This window comes from Procambarus clarkii, chromosome 2 (assembly GCF_040958095.1).
Source record: "Procambarus clarkii isolate CNS0578487 chromosome 2, FALCON_Pclarkii_2.0, whole genome shotgun sequence".
NCBI classification, from domain to species: domain Eukaryota; kingdom Metazoa; phylum Arthropoda; class Malacostraca; order Decapoda; family Cambaridae; genus Procambarus; species Procambarus clarkii.
Window position 1 is genome coordinate 26,728,809 of NC_091151.1, and position 18,535 is coordinate 26,747,343.

Consider the following 18,535-nt stretch of genomic DNA (forward strand, 5'->3'; position numbering starts at 1 on the left):
ACTACTCTACACATAGAACATGTGTATGCCAGAAATTTAATAATGTACACAGTATATACTTAGCTTGAACAAGACACAGAAATAAGGAAACGAGGAGGAAGGGTAGGAGGATCCTGTCCACACCACGCCAGCTCAGAGAAAAGATCGAGTCTCAGTCTCCTTCCCCCCAGCTAGCTCGCTGCCGGCAGACTGCTCAACTAATCGTACCGCAGCCCTATACCAAGTTTACTCAGGTTTACTTTGCAAATGATAAGAAAGTATTAGTAAACATAGTTGGTGCCTATGTTATTATTTAATAATCAACCAAAAGCTCAGTCTTTAAATGCTCTTTGAGAAACAAGAATAGTCTTACGTCTGGCAGGGAAGATACAAACAATTTCAGCTCGTGATGCGTCCAACTATACTACAAGAAAGTTTAATAGCTTAATTTTGACCTCTGGTTTCCATTGAGGAACCCAGGGTCGTAACAAGAGCTTTGAGACGATCCCAATAATTTTAGGTGCTTTATCTCGTCTATGCGTGCCGTAAATGTTCTCTGTATTCCCTCAATTTCAGCAATCTCTCCTGCTCTGAAGCGGGAAGTGCGTACTGAGCAGTACTCAAGATGGGACAACACAAGTGATTTGAAGAGTACAACCATTGTGATGGGATTTCTGGACTTGAAGGTACTCGTAATCCATCCTATCATTTTTCTGGCTGACGCAATACTTGCTTGGTTATGCTCCCTAAACGTTAGGTCGTCGGACATCATTATTCCCAAATCATTGACATGCTGTTTTCCTACTATGGGCAGATTCGATTGTGTTTTGAACCCTGTATTATGTTTAAGATCCTCATTTTTGCCGTATCTGAGTACCTGGAATTTATCACCGTTAAACATCATGTTATTTTCTGCTGTCCAATCGAAAACTTTGTTAATATCTGTTTGTAGTTTATCAATGTCTTCAGCAGAGGTAATTTTCATGCCGATTTTTGTGTCATCTGCAAAGGATGACACGAAGCTGTGACTTGTGTTTTTGTCTATATTTGATATGAGAATAAGGAACAGCAGTGGTGCAAGGACTGTACGTACTTTGAGGTACAGAGCTTTTAACTGCGCTCGGGCTCGATTTTACTTGATTGACTGTTACTCTTTGTGTTCTGTTCGAAAGGAAATTGAGTATCCAGCGTCCTACTTTACCAGTTATACCCATTGACCTCATTTTGTGTGCAACCACTCCATGGTCACATTTGTCGAATGCCTCTGCAAAATCTGTGTATACGACATCTGCATTATGTTTTTCCTCTAATGCCTCAGTGTTTTTATTTTATTTTTATTTTATTTTATTTTATTTATATATATACAAGAAGGTACATTGGGTTTGTGAGAATACATTGGATAGTACAGTATTTACACTCTTGTAAAGCCACTAGTACGCGCAGCGTTTCGGGCAGGTCCTTAATCTAACAGATAATTTTAAGTAGGTAATTTTGTCATAATGGTCAAGTAGCTGTGAGAGGCATGATCTTGCTGCTCTAAATCCATGTTGGCCTGGATTGTGGAGGTCATTGGTTTCCATGAATCTAGTGACCTGACTCCTGATCACTCTCTCAAATACTTTTATTATGTGGGACGGTAGTGCAACTGGTCTATAATTTTTTGCCAATGCTTTGCTACCACCCTTGTGTAGAGGGGCAATGTCTGCTGCTTTAAGCGCATCTGGTATCTCCCCTGTGTCCAAGCTCTTCCTCCACACTATACTGAGTGCCTGTGCTACTGGCACTTTGCATTTCTTTATAAATATTGAATTCCATGAATCTGGACCCGGGGCTGAGTGCATGGGACTGACTGACTGTGCAGGACAAACATATAGATTGTGACACTAGCTCTCCACATATGTCAGTTGCTTAATTGAACCTGTACTTGAGGTCGATCTCGAACCCATTGTTGATGTGACGAATTATATTAAATTTTGTAACTAGCTCATCAAGATTGTAACTTGCTTAGTTAAATGAATTGTGGGGTTCAGTCCCTGAGCCCATTATGTGCCTCTATAACCCTTTCCACTACCGCCCACGGGATGGGTATGGGGTGCATAATAAATGAACTAAACTAAAAAAAAACTAAACCTTTCTCCACTAGGATAGGACGATGGAAGAACTGTTACCTGCAATTAGGGAAGAGATAAGACACACAGCACCGCTCCTGTGCCAGGTAAGTCCACTACATGCTCACCATAGCCCGTGCTACTAGCTCCGCTCTTGTGCCAGGTAAGTTACGGGCTCACCATGCATAGCCTGTGCTGCTTGGAACTTCCGAGTAGCTGAATCTATAACAACAAACGTAGGGAAGAGATTATAGCTTCTGCAATTAGTGCTAATTAGTTCCGCCATTAAGATGATGAGATAATAGAGCGAGTATAAGGCTTACTCGCTACAAATTCAAACTCAGTAAATAGCAAGTTGCATTCATCTTCCTTGTGGAGCATAAAGTCAACAAGCCTTTCTCGATCTCCGTAACCAGTTTTTAATCTGAACTGTATGTCTGAGGGAAGATTATTGAAGCTAGAGGTGGTTGCCCAAGCATCGACTAACTCGTTTGCTCTGTGTAGAGGGTGAGGGTGTGCTACTTGGCCGATCTTATGGCCTTTAATTCATTTAATATCCTTCCATGCCTGACTGAGGGCGGTGTGAGAGTTGAGACTGTTAACAAAAGTTTCCCAGCTATCTTGCCTGAGCTCTGTCATGCGCTCCCTCGCCTTGGCTAGGACTTTCTGAAAGAGCTTGAGCATTGCTGGCGTACGGGTTTCCCTATATGCAAGTCCAACTCGTAACCATCCTGTGAGATAGGAATATTAGATGACCATCTTATTAGATAGGAATATTAGATGAACTTATAGCTAGTTTTTTTTATCCACACTGCGTAGTCTTTCATATAGAATAGGGTAGCAGCACATTGCTGTGTATACCTAAGCTTGCTAAAAAAAATCTCAGACATAATAACAGGATAAAAATCCACACAAGTGTATTTGTGAAATTTAATCTCCTTAGTTAAATTTCACAAATACACAAGTGTGGGTTTTTATCCTATATTATTATTATGTCATTATTTTATTATTATTATACTCTTCAATATAATAATAAATACTCTTCAATATTCAATAAATACTCTTCAATGACCTGAGAAAGGCCTTTGATACTGTTAAACACAACTACCTCTTACGTAAACTCCATCATTACGAAATCCGAGGCAATGCTCTGGACTATATCCAATCCTATCTTAGTGATAGACACCAATGTGTAGCTATCAATGATATAACCTCTCCCACTCTACCAATAACCGTTGGAGTGCCACAGGGCAGCATTTTGGGACCTCTCCTATTTCTTTTATACATCAATGATCTGCCCAATGTCACTAACATTCTGAAACCTATATTGTTTGCTGATGATACTACCCTCATCTACTCTAACCCCAACCCACATACACTAAATAATGTTGTTAATAATGCACTAAAAAAAAGTCCACTTATGAATGTCAACCAACAAACTAACACTTAACATAGAAAAGACTTACTACATCTTATTTGGAAGCAAATCAACAAATGCAATTCAGCTTCAGATAGACAATGTTAAAATTAGTAGCAAAAATGATGGAAAGTTTCTTGGCCTATTCCTAGACAAGAGACTCAACTTCAGCACCCACATACAACACATAACTAAGCAGGTCTCTAAAACAGTTGGTATACTCTCTAAATCAGATATTATGTACCTAACTCTTCTCTCATCTCACTATATTATACACTAATCTATCCCTATCTTAATTCAAAAAATCAAATCAAATGTTTATTTAGGTAAAGTACATACATACAAGAGATTTTACAAAGAGTGATGGAATAATAGATAGGGCTAGTACATACAATGCCTAAAGCCACTATTACGCAAAGCGTATCGGGCATGAAAACTTAAATGACTAAAGCTTAATACTAATTGAGCATAAAGAATAAAATGAGTTGAGAACAAATAAAAAAGGAGATAAAAAAGGGGGAACATTACTGAAAAAGTAGCACAAATACAATTCTGTCGACAAACAGCGCCATTTAAAAAAAAAACAGACATTGGTTGACAATAGAGGGGTAAGGTAGGTTACAGGGAATTTATTAGGTATAGCTTCGTTTTTATCTTAAACTGGTTGAGAGAGGTACAGTCTTTAAAACATGGTTGGGAAGGTCATTCCACATTCTGGGTTCCTTGATTTGTAGAGCATTTCTAGTTTGATTAAGTCGTACTCTAGGAATATCAAAACTGTATTTATTTCTGGTGTGGTGCTCATGGGTTCTGTTACAACCTTCTATGAAGCTTTTGAGGTCAGGATTGGCATTACAGTTCAGCGTTTTATATATGTATAATACACATGAGAGAATGTGCAGTGACTTAATGTCTAACATATTCAGAGATTTGAGTACGGGTACCGAGTGATGTCTGGGGCCAGAGTTGGATTGTCCTAATAGCAGCTTTGTGTTGAGTAATTAGAGGACGTAAATAATTTTGGGTAGTAGAACCCCAAGCACAAATACCATAGTTGAGATATGGATAGATGAGGGAGTAATAGAGAATCACCATGGCAGGGCGGGGTATATAATATCTGATCTTAGAAAGAATGCCAACAGTTTTTTAAACTTTTTTTGATATATTTAGAATGTGTCCCTGGAAATTCAGCTTGTGGTCAATGAGAATGCCAAGGAATTTGCCATCTAATTTGTTACAAATTTGGGTATTGTTTATTTTGAGATTTATTTGATTAGAGGATTTATTGCCAAACAGAATATAGAAAGTTTTGTCAATGTTAAGGGTGAGTTTGTTGGCAGTTAGCCAAAGATGGACTTTATTTAGCTCAGTATTTACTGTGGCATTTAGAGCAAGGGGGTCAGGACTGGAGTAAATGAAGGTTGTGTCGTCAGCAAATAGAATTGGTTTGAGGTGTTGGGAGGCATTTGGAAGGTCATTAATGTAGATGAGAAAGAGGAGAGGGCCAAGTATGCTGCCCTGAGAAACACCAATGTTGATGGGTAGGGTGGGAGAAATTGAATTATTCGCAGAAACATACTGGAGCCTGTCAGTAAGGTAGGATTAGAGGTATTGCAGGGAGTGACCTCTGACTCCATAATGATGTAATTTAAGAAGAAGGTTTTGGTGGTGGACAGTGTCAAAAGCCTTACGCAGGTCCACAAATAACCCAAAAGGGAACTCATTTTTATCAAGAGCTGTATGAATCAAGTTAAGCATACTAATAAGTGCATCGTTAGTGCTTTTTTTGGGTCTCAAGCCATATTGGCAAGAGCTAAGTATATTGTGTTTGGCTAGATAAGAGTAATGCTGCTTGTAGATTAGTTTTTAAAAAATTTTTGATAAGTTAGGCAGGATTGATATAGGTCTGTAGTTGTTAACATCTGTGAGATCACCACATTTGTGTACAGGGGTAACTCTCGTTTTTTTTAGGATATCTGGAAAGGTTTGGAGTTCAAGTGACTTGTTGAAGAGCAATGCAATAGCAGGGGCCAAAGTTCTGGAGGCTTTTTTGTAAATTAAAGTTGGTATCTCCTCAAGGGCAATAGACTTGGTTTTAAGGGAAAGGATTGTCTCATTGACGTCTGTGGAATTAATAGGCTTTAGGTACAGAGACTGTGGATAGTTACCTGTAAGGTAGTCCTTAACGTCAGTACTGGAAGATGGAATATCATTTGCAAGGGATGACCCAATGGAAGAGAAGAACCTATTGAACTCAATAGCAGAATCAGAGGCTGAAAGCTGACCATCGTTATTGGACAGAAGTGTTGGTTAATTATTTAAAATCTTCTTAGATCCCAATATTTGTGAAATTGTGCCCCAAGTTTTTTTAATGTTGCTCTTTATTTGGGTAAATTTATCTTCGTTGTATTTAGTTTTGGCTCGTCTAATTATCTTAGATAGCAATAACTAGTAATTCTTTGAGAATTCTTTGGAGACAATTCCTAACCTATACTTCTTCTCAAGGTCATGTTTCTTATTAATAATAATAATAATAATAATAATAATAATAATAATTTTTATTTAGATAAGGTACATACATAAAGTAATTATACAAAGTTTGTTGACTTTATAGATAGAGCTAGTACATACAATGCCTAAAGCCACTATTACGCAAAGCGTTTCGGGCAGGAAAAACATTAATGACTAAAACTTAAAACTAATGGGTAAAAAGAATAAAATGTGTTGAGAACAAATAAAAATAGAGGTAAAAGAGGGGGGAACATTGTTGAAAAAGCAGCACAAATACAATTACAAATTATTACAGAAAATTACATACAAACAGCGTTGATTTGAAAAAAAACAAAAAAACATACATGGGTTGACAACAGAGGGGTAAGGTAGGTTACAGGGAATTTATTAGGTATAGCTTCGTTTTTAACTTAAACTCGTTGAGAGAGGTACAGTCTTTAACATGGTTGGGAAGATCATTCCACATTCTGGGCCCCTTGATTTGTAGAGCATTTCTGGTTTGATTAAGTCGTACTCTAGGAATATCAAAACTGTATTTATTTCTGGTGTGGTGCTCATGGGTTCTGTTACAACCTTCTATGAAGCTTTTGAGATCAGGATTAGCATTATAGTTTAGCGTTTTATATATGTATAATACACATGAGAGAATGTGCAGTGACTTAATGTCTAACATATTCAGAGATTTGAGTAGGGGTACCGAGTGATGTCTGGGGCCAGAATTGGATATTGTCCTAATGGCAGCTTTGTGTTGAGTAATTAGAGGACGTAAGTGATTTTGGGTAGTAGAGCCCCAAGCACAAATACCATAGTTGAGATATGGATAGATAAGGGAGTAATAGAGAGTCACCAGGGCAGGGCGTGGTACATAATATCTGATCTTAGAAAGAATGCCCACAGTTTTTGAAACTTTTTTTGATATGTTTAGAATGTGTCCCTGGAAATTCAGCTTGTGGTCAATGAGAATGCCAAGGAATTTGCCATCTAATTTGTTACAAATTTGGGTATTGTTTATTTTGAGATTTATTTGATTAGAGGATTTATTGCCAAACAGAATATAGAAAATTTTGTCAATGTTAAGGGTGAGTTTGTTGGCAGTTAGCCACAGATGGACTTTATTTAGCTCAGTATTAACTGTGGCATTTAGAGCAAGGGGATCAGGACTGGAGTAAATGAAGGTTGTGTCGTCAGCAAATAGAATTGGTTTGAGGTGTTGGGAGGCATTTGGAAGGTCATTAATGTAGATGAGAAAGAGGAGAGGGCCAAGTATGCTGCCCTGGGGAACACCAATGATGATGGGTAGGGTGGGAGAAATTGTATTATTCACAGAAACACATTGGAGCCTGTCAGTAAGGTAGGATTTGAGGTATTGTAGGGAGCGACCTCTGACTCCATAATGATGTAATTTAAGAAGAAGGTTTTGGTGGTTGACAGTATCGAAAGCTTTACGCAGGTCCACAAATAACCCAACAGGGAACTCATTTTTATCAAGAGCTGTATGAATCGAGTTAAGCATACTAATAAGTGCATCGTTAGTGCTTTTTTTGGGCCTGAAGCCATATTGGCAAGGGCTAAGTATATTGAGTTTGGCCAGATATGAGTAAAGCTGCTTATAGATTAGTTTTTCAAAAATTTTTGACAAGTTTGGCAGGATTGATATAGGTCTGTAGTTGTTAACATCTGTGAGTTCACCACATTTGTGGACAGGCGTTACTCTCGCTTTTTTTAGAATATCTGGAAAGGTTTGGAGTTCAAGTGACTTGTTGAAGAGCAAAGCAATAGCAGGGGCTAAAGATCTGGAGGCTTTTTTGTAGATTAAAGTTGGTATCTCCTCAAGGGCACCAGACTTGGTTTTAAGGGAAAGGATTATCTCATTGACGTCAGTGGAATTAATAGGCTTTAGGTACAGAGACTGGGGATAGTTACCTGTAAGATAGTCCTTAATGTCAGTACTGGAAGATGGAATATCATTAGCAAGGGATGAACCAATGGAAGAGAAGAACCTATTGAACTCAATAGCAGAATCAGAGGCTGAAAGCTGACCATCGTTATTAGACAGGAGAGTCGGTTTGTTATTTAAAGACTTCTTTGATCCCAATATTTGTGAAATTGTTCTCCAAGTTTGTTTAATGTTGCTCTTTATTTGGGTAAATTTATCTTCGTAGTATTTAGTTTTGGCTCGTCTAATTATTTTAGATAGCAATAATGAGTAATTCTTTGAGAATTCTTTGGAGACAATTCCTAACCTATACTTCTTCTCAAGGTCATGTTTTTTATTAATAGATTTAAGTATTCCCTTTGTAAGCCAGGGATTGTTAAGACTTTTGGTTGTGACTTGTTTTGTAAGCATAGGACAGTGGGTATTATAAAGGCTAAGAGTTTCTTGAAGAAAAGATTGCACTGCTAGGTTGATGTCCTCTATGTTACCTAACTGGGACTCCCAGTTGACATTATCAGCAGCAGTTATAAAATTGTCTATAGCAGTTTCATTGTGTAGTCTAAAACGTATCTCTCTTGCCTCAAGAGGTGGTTTGCTAATGTTAGTTAAGAGAAATGTGGGGTAATGGTCTGTAGTGCTATCGGTGATTATACCTGAAGTAAGCGGAGAGGTTATGTTTGTCCAGATGTGATCTAGAGTCGTGGCAGTGCTATCAGTGATTCTAGTAGGTCTAGTGATTAAGGGTATGAGGAAGCAGGAATTCATACAGTTGAGGAAGCTAACAGTAGTAGGGTGTTCTGGCTCGCAGAGGTCAATATTAAAGTCCCCTGCGATAATTAGGTGGTTTTTGTTCAGTCTGTTATCAAGTATTAGATTTCTAAGGTTTGAGTTGAATTCGGACACATCAGTGTTAGGAATTCTATAAACTGCACCCACAGACAGGACAGACTCGGCACCCTTGACTCTGAAGCTGGCGAAGATATACTCCCCATAGCAGTCTCTAGTTCTAATTTCTTTTAAGCATGTTAGTTCTTGGTGGTAGTAAAGAGCAGTGCCACCACCTCTCTGTAGTTGACGACACTTGTGAATTGCTGAGTAGTTAGGCATGTTAAAGAGTTGAGTAGTATCCTCTTTCAACCATGTTTCAGTAAGTATAATAAAAGAGAATTTGTTATCAATAGCTTCAATCAAGGCACTAACATCATCGAATTGTTTACCTAGGGATCTAACGTTCAAATTGATTACAGAGATATGGTGATTATGAGTTAAGGGGGCATATCAAAAAATATCGTTATAAATTACAATTGTTCAATTTGCTTATAATTTTTTTTATGAAATGGTTATAGAAAGGGCTGCAACTGGTCCAAGTTTCACCATCACACCCTAAACAGAAAAGGAGAAAAAAAATACACAACGTATTATGCAACGAATGTTCAACATTCTCAAATAATCTCAGGGAACACATGTGTCAACTAAAATATCTACTATGTGCTGCAGAAGCACAAACTCTTGTAATAATTGTAATATGTATGTTCAATATATTTATATTTAATTTTTTTTTTTTTTTTTATTATTTTTTTTTTTTGCCATTTTTTTTTATCGTTTGTTATCAAGGGATTTGCATAAAACTTGCACACCTTGCTCAATGGATGCTATCTGCAAGGGTGCCAATTATGAACGAAATCTGTCGAAGTCAAGCTCAGCTACAGGTGGCCGAACTTGGATCTTTATTTTACTCTGGAAAGTAATTTACACCTTCAAATTACTTCAGAGCTTTCATTTATTAATCAATTTACATGCAAATTACACCTTATATGTAGCGTTTGTGCCTCTACAGACTCTAGTAGACATTTTAGTCCAAAGTCTATTTGTTGATTTTATAAAAATTTATAAATATCATATATTGCATATTTTTTTAGTAGGGTAACTTTGAAAAATTATATTATTGCACTAAACACTTTTTTGATAAAACTGATCACTAGAATCCTTTATTATGTGCTTAATTTAATATCTGAGTGTTATAGAAATGATTTTAGTTGACACATGTGTTCCCTGACACTATTTGAAAATTCGTTGCATAATTCGTTGTTTATTTCTTTTCTCCTTTTCTGTTTAGGGTGTGATGATGAAACTTGGACCAGCTGCAGCCCTTTCTATAACCATTTCATAAAAAAATTTATAAGCAAATTGAATCATTTTTAATTTTACATGAATATGCCCCCTTAATACATTGTTTACATCATGTGCTGCAAAATATCTGCAATTTAGATCATTAAAGTGATTATTGTCATAGATAGTGGATAAGAGGTTAAGTTCTGGGTCTATACTTGTCTGCATAAAAAAAGCTGATTGCAGGAAAAACAAGGAAAGAAAGGCAAATTACAAGGTAGAAATAAGATATAAAATAGGGAAAAAATGTACACAATACTGTACAAAACAAACACAAAAGGGGCTTACAGGGGTACAATGGAGTAAGGGAGTATGGCTAGGCTAGGCAACCTAGGTAATTAATGATATTAAAGAAAAAACATATAAACATGGACTATACAAAACACAAGATATAGACATACAAAACAAAAAATATAAACAAGACTAAGCAATACAAAAACTAATTGAGCAAAAATGAAAAATGAGGTAGATTGCTTACAAGTACTCTCAGGTACACTGTAAGTAACAAGTAGTAAGTAATAAGATAAGCAATTACAGGAACAGATGAAAACTAAATCTGCTGTAAAATAGAAAGTAATTATAGCAAAACACAACAATATAATAATATAACAATACAATAAGAGCTTACAAAGTATTGAGTCTGCTAAAATTAGAGAATAATTATGGCAAAACACAACAATAAATGCAAGTAAACAAAAGCATTGAAACAATTAGAGGTAGAATTAAGGTCACTGGATAGCCATGGAGGATACACAAGTTTGGTGGAGAGAACAAAAAATCAGTAGAGACTGTCAAGATGAATATATAAAAAAATTTGACAAATGATAATTGTAAAGTAAAATAATCTTAAAGATAATAAATTTTATTTAGCTTAGTTTTAACCTATAATTAGTATGAACTTAATTAAAAGAACAAAAATGAGATCAATAATTGATTTCAATAAATGACAGATCAATACAAATAAATTTAAAAATATAAATGGAATAGGGTAAGATTAGATTTAAGAGTAAAATTTTACAATGAAACTGAGGTAGATGCTTGCATAAGTGCATGGAGACTTGATGGATTATATAGGACATTATATGAATGAGAGAACATTAGGTAAATGGTAAGGCAGAGGCAGCACCTTAGACAAAGTTAGATTAAGTTAGGTTAGGCTCAGGCACTGAAAGAGTTATCTTAAGTACTGGCATTGGTCGGGTTCAGGTTTTCAGATATACCACAATCACTTAAGAAGGCCAGGAGTTGTTGGTCACATTTTATTTCATATCTTTTTCCTGAACTTTCCTTCTTCGCAAAAATCGTACCATTCTTAGTGTAGCACTGCTTGATAAGACCAGGGTTGTGTTTGCGAATTTGATGCAGCCTGAAGAGGAGAGATCCACGCTGCTTTGTAAGACACTCATTTATATAGAGGTTGGTTTTTTGTTTAGCAGCTTATTAGTATGATTAACTTAATTCACGCAGCTCTTGATAAAAAGGAGTTTCCTGTTGGGTTATTTGTGGACCTGTGTAAGGCTTTTGACACAGTCAACCATCAAAACCTTCTTCCTAAATTACATCATTATGGAGTCAGAGGTCACTCCCTGCAATACCTCAAATCTTATCTTACTGACAGGCTCCAGTATGTTTCTGTGAATAATACAATTTCTCCCACCCTACCCATCAACATTGGTGTTCCTCAGGGCAGCATACTTGGCCCTCTCCTCTTTCTCATCTACATTAATGACCTTCCAAATGCCTCCCAACACCTCAAACCAATTCTATTTGCTGACGACACAACCTTCATTTACTCCAGTCCTGACCCCCTTGCTCTAAATGCCACAGTAAATACTGAGCTAGAGAAAGTCCATCTTTGGCTAACTGCCAACAAACTCACCCTTAACATTGACAAAACGTTTTATATTCTGTTTGGCAATAAATCCTCTAATCAGATAAATCTCAAAATAAACAATACCCAAATTTGTAACAAATTAGATGGCAAATTCCTTGGCGTTCTCATCGACCACAAGCTGAATTTCCAGGGTCACATTCTAAATATATCAAAAAAAGTTTCAAAAACTTTTGGCATTCTTTCTAAGATCAGATATTATGTACCCCGCCCTGCCCTGGTTACTCTCTATTACTCCCTCATCTATCCATACCTCAACTATGGTATTTGTGCTTGGGGTTCTACTACCCAAAATCATTTACGTCCTCTTATTACCCAACACAAAGCTGCTATTAGGACAATATCCAACTCTGGCCCCAGACATCACACGGTACCCTTACTCAAATCTCTGAATATGTTAGATATTAAGTCACTGCACATTCTCTCTTGTATAATAATAATAATAATTTTTATTTAGGTAAGGTACATACATAAAAAGATTTTACAAAGTTTGTTGGCTTTATAGATAGAGCTAGTACATACAATGCCTAAAGCCACTATTACGCAAAGCGTTTCGGGCAGGAAAAACAATAATGACTAAAGCTTAAAACTAATGGGTAAAAAGAATAAGAAGTGTTGAGTACATATAAAAATAGAGGTAAAAGTGGGGGGAACATTGTTGAAAAAGCAGCACAAATACAATTACAAATTATTACAGAAAATTACATTCAAACAGCGTTGATTTGAAAAACAAAAAACAAACAAAAAACATACATGGGTTGACAACAGAGGGGTAAGGTGGGTTACAGGTGTAGCAAGTAGATTATCCCAATAATATACTCGCTCCAAATGCTTTGTTAATATTCCTGTCAACCTTTGGAGATGAATGAGGTGAGGCGTTGCCCGGGCAACACGGTGAGGTGTTGCCCGAGCATATAAGCAGCAGAATAGCAAACATTAACCAGAGTCTACTTTCAAGTGTGGTCTAGAGCAGACACTTGCGAGATACTGTACCGACGCTCAGTGCACTCAACTCACACCAAAGTATCACCTGTGTACTTCTGTATATTCGACCAAATATATATATTGTATCTTAGTGTCTGTGTTTATTGTCACCATACTTTACGTAACAATAGAACCGTTACATTGGTGACCCCGGAGAGTTTCGACGATACCCAGCCACGATGGACTACAACATGGACTCTCACTGGACCTCTACTGCTACTGTTTGCTGTGATGGAACACTGCCAACACCCTCGCCACAGCTATGATTTTCATCGCGTCCATCTCTACATTTTCATCTACTACGGCTTGCTGCTCCACGATCGTTACTCACTCATCTGACAGCCTCATCAATGATTACATCATGTTGGATCTACAGCTTGTCCTGCCGACTCGCCGTCGCTGCCAGGGCACTGCTTGTCCTACGCCCACGACAGCTGCTCTGTCATCAGATTGCTGCAGTTCTCATTACTACTATCCCCTAGACCTGACTTTCCTCCTCAGCTCTCTCTTGCCTATTTAATGCCTGTCCCTACCTCCCCATCACAATCGACTTGAGAATGGTCCAGGACGGACCGAAACGTCGTCGTCCCTTCAATTTCTAGTGTGTGGTCTGGTCAACATACTCCAGCCACGTTATTGTGACTCATCGCCTGCATCAGATTCATCTACACGTTCACTGCATTTTGATACTCGGCCGACTCAAGCCCTTTGCGCAGTACAGGACTTACAGCTTGCGTTTCCGACACTTCGTCGCCTTCAGGACAATTCAGCTCTAGATGTGATTACCTCGTTGTCCTAACTACTTGCCTACATTACCTCCTAATGTCCTGGTGCCCGAACCCATCCGCCCCGGATCTAAATGCTCCACCAGCGACCCAAGGACGCAACAATTATGCACATTCTTCTCTCCTGCTACACCGAGCTTGTCCATACACTGCCTACATCTTTTGGTACCAGACTACAATTTCCACAGTCAACAATGTAGTACTCGGCGTGTACAGTCCTAATCAACCCAAGACGCTACAGCTTCGACACAGAGCAGACAGCAGACTACGACCGCATTGAGCCGCCACGCTCTCGCTCCCCAAGTTCAGACACTCACAATTCTCAATCGAGCCGCCACGCTCTCCCACATAGAGCTCCACGACTCCGGCCTCACTCAGCTCTCTGCTCTGCTCCAGGCTTCGTCTCAACGTCTGCGACACTGCTAAATCCAGAGACACATCCGTCGACTACGCAGTTCACTTTTCGACCACAGTTACCAGCCGCACCACAACCTGATCCTACGACAACGGACGATCCTGTACGACCTCCCACCCTACAACCCCAGTTACCAGCCGCACCACAACCTGACCCTGCGATCCTGTGCGACCTCCCACCCTACGACCCCAGTTAGATGACATCAGCGAAGAGGAGGAAGTTAACTTTGATGGTTATGTAACGTGAGCAGGGCATACAATTCACCGACCAGCTAAGTTCCTTGATCAAGTATTTTTCCTTTCATCTCCTGGGAGGGGGAGTTCTGTAGCGAGTAGATTATCCCAATAATATACTCGCTCCAAATGCTTTGTTAATATTCCTGTCAACCTTTGGAGATGAATGAGGTGAGGCGTTGCCCGGGCAACACGGTGAGGTGTTGCCCGAGAATATAAGCAGCTGAATAGAAAACATTAACCAGAGTCTACTTTCAAGTGTGGTCTAGAGCAGACACTTGCGAGATACTGTACCGACGCTCAGTGCACTCAACTCACACCAAAGTATCACCTGTGTACTTCTGTATATTCGACCATATATATATATAGTATCTTAGTGTCTGTGTTTATTGTCACCATACTTTACGTAACAATAGAACCGTTACACCGTTATTAGGTATAGCTTCGTTTTTAAGGTGGCGTTATAATTGTTTGGCCGAAAAAATTCGGCCAAACACGAAAAATTTATAAAAATACTACAACGTTCTGGCAACACCGTGGTGCAAACCGTTTAATGTTATGATAATAAATAACGTAATTAGAGCAAATTTTCCAGCCGCAATTGCCCGAAATCTGGTCCTCGCGGCTCGGGTGCGCCGTAGGGTGATGCGTCATACGTTGTAAGCGTCTAGTATTTCGCAATAGAGTGGAGAATATCTTGTTATGCATATACAAATTATAAACACACTCGCTGGCAACTGTCTTCTGTGAGAGGGAGGGGCTATAATCCGATTACTCTGGCTTAGTCACCCTCTCAGTGTCTGTGCCGGCGGTCGCATGCCTGACGCGCTCGCACAGATCGTATTTTCTTGCATATACTGCACAATGGATATAGTATCGGACAAGAAGAAAGCTCTAAAGGCAAGAGCTCTACGCGTTAGCCAAGTAAAGAAGGAGCGTAAAGCCACACTGAGGCAAAACAAGAGTTCCCTTGAGTGAAGAGAGAGGGCAGCCTCCCGCCCCCACAACACACTACCTCGCCTCACACCCAGGCACCCACACCTCCTGTGGCACCTGCCACACCTCTGTGGCACCTGCCACACCTCCTGCTGCACCTGCCACACCACCTGCGGCACCTGCCACACCACCTGCGGCACCTGCCACTCAAGATCTTAGACCTGCAACTCAAGACGTTCTCCCTCTTGATGTTGCAAGATGTTGCATATTTCAGACCAATTATATTAGGTTAGTATGTATTATGTTTTATATCTTGATACTATATCATAAATAATTGTAAATATAAAGCTGCTGTCTTTTTTTTTATTTTTTTTATTTTTTTTTTTTATTTTTTTTTTAATAATTTTTTTTTTTTTTTTATCAGGCGATCTTCATGGAACTTACACACCTTACTGAAGGAATGCCAATCTACAAGGGTGGTAATTTTGATTGAAATTGGTAGTTCATCAACCTCAGCCAAAGGTGGCTGAACTTTGACCTTCATTTTTTACAGGTAACTAATTTGCAACTATATGGTTGAATAACTTTTTTATTTATTATTCAATTTACATGGAACTTGCACATTATATGTAGAGTCTGTGCCTCTAAAAACTCAAGTTATATATTTCCCCTAAGATCATTTATTAATTTTATATATATTTATAAACATCATTTTGTTGCATAATTTTTTGGGTGAACTTTGAAAATTTGTATTATTGCACTAAATAGGTTTGGGATAATAATGCCACTAGACAACCTTTATTATATAGTATTGTGATAGCCGAGTATCATAGAAATAATATCAGTTGATATTTGTATTTGTTATATCAACTTTAAAACATGTAAAAAAATGGTTACAAAAAGTTTTTTTTTTTTTCTCCCTCTCTATTTAGGCTGCGATGCTGAAACTTGGACCACTTGCAGCCCTCTTCACGTGTAACACGTCAATAAATTTTCATTGCACTAGAACAACTTTTATGAACCCTAACTATCGCCCCCTTAACTTAAACTGGTTGAGAGAGGTACAGTCTTTAACATGGTTGGGAAGGTCATTCCACATTCTGGGCCCCTTGATTTGTAGAGCATTTCTGGTTTGATTAAGTCGTACTCTAGGAATATCAAAACTGTATTTATTTCTGGTGTGGTGCTCATGGGTTCTGTTACAACCTTCTATGAAGCTTTTGAGATCAGGATTGGCATTATAGTTTAGCATTAAATATATGTATAATACACATGAGAGAATGTGCAGTGACTTAATGTCTAACATATTCAGAGATTTGAGTAGGGGTACCGAGTGATGTCTGGGGCCAGAATTGGATATTGTCCTAATAGCAGCTTTGTGTTGAGTAATTAGAGGACGTAAGTGATTTTGGGTAGTAGAGCCCCAAGCACAAATACCATAGTTGAGATATGGATAGATAAGGGAGTAATAGAGAGTCACCAGGGTAGGGCGTGGTACAGAGCACCACTTGGTTTCCGAACCCCTTGGGGACGAGACCCGTCGGTTAACATGTAAGTTCGTATACGAGAAATAGAGGGGAAAAATAAACTAGAAATGTAAAAAGAAATTTTTCCGAAAAATTTATGAAAAAAACTCTAGGGAAAAAAATCGTCAGGTTCATGACGTAAATGCGACCGTGTTTTGTTTGTACTCATCAATAAGTGAAGTCCTGATCCGCTTTATAAAAGTCCTTAATTGTTCCTAACTGATTATTAAGACGTCTGGCAAACATCCTCTGGATGTTTCCTGCCAGCCTGCAGGCACATCCTGCCTAAAATATACGATGATGTACTGTACATTTAAGAAACAAATCTGGGTCACAGGTCTGTGGAGTGTGGTTAGGCTTACGGAGTCAGCCGGTCCCTCCCCCACCACCAACACACCTCCCCCTCTCCCCCCACCACCGACACACCTCCCCCTCTCCCCCCACCACCGACACACCTCCCCCTCTCCCCCCACCACCGACACACCTCCCCCTCTCCCCCCACCACCGACACACCTCCCCCTCTCCCCCCACCACCGACACACCTCCCCCTCTCCCCCCACCACCGACACACCACCCCCACCCCCCACCCCAAACCCATACACACACACACACACACACTCTCAAAGGTCACGTGGTTCACAGTTCACTTCAACACCCATATATCGCTTCCTGCCTGCCTGCCTCCTTCCCACCCTGCCAGCCTGCTTCCTTCCCAGCCTGCCTCCTTCCCAGCCTGCCTCCTTCCCAGCCTGCCTGCCTGCCTCCTTCCCAGCCTGCCAGCCTGCCTCCTTCCCAGCCTGCCTCCTTCCCAGCCTGCCTCCTTCCCAGCCTGCCAGCCTGCCTCCTTCCCAGCCTGCCAGCCTGCCTCCTTCCCAGCCTGCCAGCCTGCCTCCTTCCCAGCCTGCCAGCCTGCCTCCTTCCCAGCCTGCCAGCCTGCCTCCTTCCCAGCCTGCCAGCCTGCCTCCTTCCCAGCCTACCAGCCTGCCTCCTTCCCAGCCTGCCTCCTTCCCAGCCTGCCTCCTTCCCAGCCTGCCAGCCTGCTTCCTTCCCAGCCTGCCTGCCTGCCTCCTTACCAGCCTGCCAGCCTGCTTCCTTCCCAGCCTGCCTCCTTCCCAGCCTGCCAGCCTGCTTCCTTCCCAGCCTGCCAGCCTGCTTCCTTCCCAGCCTGCCTCCTTCCCAGCCTGCTTCCTTCCCAGCCTGCCTCCTTCCCAGCCTGCCTTCTTCCCAGCCTGCCTCCTTCCCAGCCTGCCTCCTTCCCAGCCTGCCAGCCTGCCAGCCTGCCAGCCAGCCTGCCTGCCAGCCTGCTTCCTTCCCAGCCTGCCTGCCTGCCTCCTTCCCAGCCTGCCTGCCTGCCTCCTTCCCAGCCTGCTTCCTTTCCAGCCAGCCTGCCTCCCCCCCCTGCCATCATGCTAACGGGTAGTGTGTGTTAGGCTTATCTTCGGGAATGAGCCGGTCTCACCCCCACCACCAACAAACCACCCGGCCCCCTACATCCCATCTCTCAAGGTCACGCGGTTCAACCGCGTGACTACCACTCACTCCCTGCCTGCAAGCTAGCCTGCCTGCCTGCCTGCCTGTGCCTGCCTGCCTGTGCCTGCCAGCCTGCCTTTCCCTCCCTAATTCTCACTACTTCCATCCCTTCCTG

The 18,535-nt window shown here is 40.3% G+C and overlaps 1 long non-coding RNA gene across 1 annotated transcript; it reads left to right on the forward strand.

Moving 5' to 3' along the window:
- Positions 1 to 14,886: 14,886 nt before the first annotated feature.
- Positions 14,887 to 16,375, forward strand: LOC138366986 (uncharacterized). The gene is made up of 3 exons (XR_011229279.1): positions 14,887 to 15,652; positions 15,789 to 15,917; positions 16,297 to 16,375. It is a non-coding gene; the product is annotated as an uncharacterized lncRNA (long non-coding RNA).
- The last annotated feature ends 2,160 nt before the right edge of the window (positions 16,376 to 18,535 follow it).